Below are 4,406 nucleotides of genomic sequence, written 5' to 3' on the forward strand. Positions count from 1 at the left end.
GTATGCTTGTATGTGCATGCATACGAAAATGCCCATGCTCACGGGAGTATACCCTGGTGTAGTGAACAGGTCCGCGCATTACCGTTGATAAGCCCAACCCTACTGGAGGGGCTTATCAGTGGCATCCCGGCTAACCTACTCCCCCTCCCACCAATAGACACCTAAGCCAGTAGGTGGGGGGTAACTCGACTGTCTACCTCTCAATCAAAAACCATGATTACACAAACAGAGCAACGGCCCTCATTCACCGGAAGCGAAGGAGCCTCTGGTTACGGCGGCGATCAGGTTCGCTCCGGAGCAGAGGGTACTAAGAATCCCCTGTTAAAAACAGGCCGCCCCACATTGATGAACCTTTGCACGTATATTATAAGGACAATGAGAACTGAATCCGACTTACTAGCATTACTTGAGGAACTCTCTTTCATTAAATGGGATGTTGTAGGATTCTGTGAGGTTAGAAGACTAGGCCAAGAACAGAAGATACTACCCCAGGGTAGCAAGCAGGAATTAGGGATAGATTTCTTAGTTCACAAACGTTTAGTAAAGAATATCGTGGAAATCTATAGCATAAGCGAAAGAGTGGCTTCAGTAACAATAAAACTAAATAATAGGTACAGCTTAAAGACTGTTCAAGTATATTCTCCAACCTGCAGGCACAGTGATGAGGAAATGGAGAACTTCTATGAAGATGTTAATTTAGCCTAATATCCATTTCACAATAATTATGGGAGACTTTAATGCCAAAATAGGTAAAAAGAGAAACCATAGTATGGAATCACAGAATAGGCAATAGGAATGAGAGGGGACAAATGCTAATCAATTTTGCGGAAGCTCGATCACTCAATATCATGAATACATTCTTTGAAAAAAGACTAGAGCAGAAGTGGACATGGAAGTCGCCATGTAAGGTTATATGAGAGAGGAACTCAAAAGAGGCCACCCGTGAGGCGGGAAGCTTCAGGCTTAGGGGCCAAGGAAAATGAGGGGGCCCCGTTCGTTCCTCGAAAAAGGGGGTGAGGGGACCAGGCTGAAGGCTCAGAACCCACACGACCTCACAAGCCAATTATCCCCGGAGATGCAGGCCTACCAGGAGCGTGACCAATACGAAAAGCATGACAAAAACATACAAAATCTAAAATGAACAAAAAAGAACCGTGCAGAAGGCACCAAAGTAAAACAAACTAATAAGTAAAAGACAATTGCCAGAGGGGCTTAAGAACAATAAAAAAGAACTAACATCTAAGAAAAACAAGTAAAAGGTAAAATGAGGGAAAAAGTAAAAGGGCAAGTAAAAGACGAGTAAAAGGTGTGAGATTGAATAAGAGTAAACAGTAAAAGGACAAGATTAAAGTAAGTAAAACTCAGAGAAAGTAAAAAGTAAAAGTCGAAGTAGCACACATGGTTCACAGTGAATGTAAAATAGTAAAATGGCACGTCCAGCCTAAATACACCTGGGCAAGTAAAAGGGGCAGTACAACCTTGTTTCGGCATCCACGATGTAAAATCCAGACAGGTAAATCCAAAGGGTAGTCAAAGCACAGTCAGAGTATCCACTTCCTTTATTTAGCATGAACGTGGGGGTTACATTAACCCCCACGGACGTCAGCGTAGCACATAAATTGCATAGAACAATAAATAAGAATGGTTTTAATAAAATAAAATGTACAAAAGATAAAACCAATCACAAAAACAATTAAACATTAAAAGAAATAGTTAAAGAATTATAGTTATGGTAAAATAAGACGTAAAAGAATCTGCTGCGATTCATTGATAAAAATATTAAAATAAGTAACTTTCTCTCGCCTTAAAAGAGATATTAAAATTATGAATAAGTAAAAAGAAACCATACAAAAATAAAGCGGAGCTTAAAATACAAAAGATAAAAAAAGCACATGAAAAGAAAGATGCAGACGCAGCAGATGTGGATGTCTGTTATCCGCACATCAAAATCTTCGTAAACTATGCACGGATAACTAAGGATCTCAAAAGTTTATTTAAAAACAATACAAAAATGATGTAAATTAAAGTAAAACATGTACAAAGAAGAGCCAGCGTGGTACAGATATAAAATGCGTAAAAAGGAGGCTGGCAGAGGGAAGTGGTCCGGCTGTGCTCGACTCGCCCTGTGGATTTCGGCAGGATGCTGGGTAGGATAGGGATAGGATGGGAGCAGGAGAGGATAGGATTAAAGGTAGAAGGTAGGGTAAACGGGAAAAAGGAATGGAAAAGTGGGAAATTAGCGTAGAAGCAGAAGGAAGTGAAAAAGCGAAGGAACAAGAAGAGGGTGCGAATAAGAGGGGTACGAGGGGGAAATGCGGCAGGATACAGGGCAGGATAAGGATAGGATGGAGGCAGGATAGAGTAGGGATAGTGGTAAAAGATAGAACAAGCAAGGAAAAGAAAAAGAGGAAGAAGCTACCGTGGAAGTAGAGAGAGAAGAGAAAAAGCGAGGGGACAGGAAGAGGGTGCGGATAAGGGGACGAGAGGGATAGAAGGATTGGAGCAAGAAAGGGGGGGGGGGATAGGTAGTGGGTATAGTGTGGGGGGGGGAGGAGGTTGAAAACCTCACAGCCATCTGACATCAAAAAACGAAATTGACTTCATAATTTCAAATTGGCGCGATATAGTAAAAAATGAAGAAGTTGTTAATAAAGTAAATGGTGGCAGCGACCGAAGATTGGTCAGACGCCAAATTAAATTACACCTTAGAAGGCAAAGGAATAAACTCATACGAAAACCGCAGCCAAATTTAGCTACCTTGAAGACCAGCGCGACAGAATGTAACCTTAACATCCAAAACAGACATTCACTTCTCAGCGACGAAGATCTCAACATTGACCAAATCAACAAACAGTTCAATGATATAATAAAGGAAGCTGCATTTGAAGTAGGCGGCAAGAACATCAAGCAAAGCTCCAGGAAGTTCTCAGTAGAAACTAAGGAGCTGGAAGACTGCTACAGGGATCTATACAACTCAAATGAACAGCCACGGAGAGAAACGAACGCGGTAACTAGAGACGTACCTAATATCACAACAGAAGAAATAAAAAGAGCCTTTAAAGGCACGAAGAGAGGGAAAACAGTAGGTGAAGACGGAATTAGTATAGACCTTATAATAGATGCAGGAGAAATTACAACAATGAAACTAGCCTTTTTTTTTTAACAAATGCCTTCTCAACAGAAAGCCTGACAAAAGCAAAATAAAAAAGGAGATAGAAAGTATCCAAAAAAAACTACCGACCCATAAGCCTCGTTTCAGTTACTTACAAACTGTTCACTCTGATAGTCTGGATTCTAAGCAGCCTAGAGAACAGGCAGGCTTCCGCAGTGGATTCTCAACCACAGACCATATCCACACGCTCACCCAAATTGGAGAAAAAATAAACGAATATAGGAAATAAAAGCTATTTGAAGACAGGGAGTAGAGGAGGTATATTATAAAATATTGGAAGATATATACGAAGATGGGATACCAACCATGAAGCTCCCCACGGAAACATAAAATACCAATTTTAAAATGTGTTAGACAAGGCGATACCATCTTATCAAAACTGTTTACAGCTTGCCTTGAGGAAATATTTAAAAAATAGAATGGAACGGAAGGGGTATCAAAATAGGAGACGAATACCTAAGCAATCTAACATTTGCAGATGATACTGTTGTTTTCAGTGAATCTGCAAATGAAATGCAGCAACTAATAAACGATCTGAATAGAGAAAGTTTGAAAGTCGGACTGTAAGGGTATCTGTCGGAGGGGGCCTCTCATGAATGCATCCTCGCAGTGATGACGCCCGTGAAGATGGTCGAGAGATTGAGGGCCTGGATAGGTGGGCCCTGTTTACCCCGTGAAAAAAATAAACAAAAAGTATCTGGGTTCCCTTATAAGCCCTCAAGGAAGTGTGGGCATCTATGAAGTCGAGTGGTGATGCACTAAAGTATCCCTTCGTAAATCTATTCACACCCAGCTTTCACAAAGTAAGGCAAATCATGAAGTCAGATACAACCTTTTCTCCGGTTCGGCGCCGTCTCACTGTAAGATCCATGGAAGACACACAAAATACATGTTCGGTCTTAACACTGTTTATTAGTCGGAATCCCCCCCCCCCCCCCTTATATATGCGAGGGGAAACAAAGGAATAAATAGTTCTCGATAAAAAAAGAATATTCATAATACAATTTGTTTTGAGGATAATATAAAACACACTACAGAACTTGTAAAAAGTAAAACTTAATTATAAAAATCACAAATAATAAAACTGAAAAGATAAAACGAACAAAAAAAATAATATTGGCAGAAGCATCACGGTGGATAAAACCCGTAGACAGTCTTCTAGAATCATAAAAATAATAAAAAAATATCACAGAACACAATGTAAGGTATAAAGGCAATGCTTGATAATTAACAA

This window comes from Penaeus chinensis, chromosome 30, assembly GCF_019202785.1.
Source record: "Penaeus chinensis breed Huanghai No. 1 chromosome 30, ASM1920278v2, whole genome shotgun sequence".
In the NCBI taxonomy this organism is placed as follows: domain Eukaryota; kingdom Metazoa; phylum Arthropoda; class Malacostraca; order Decapoda; family Penaeidae; genus Penaeus; species Penaeus chinensis.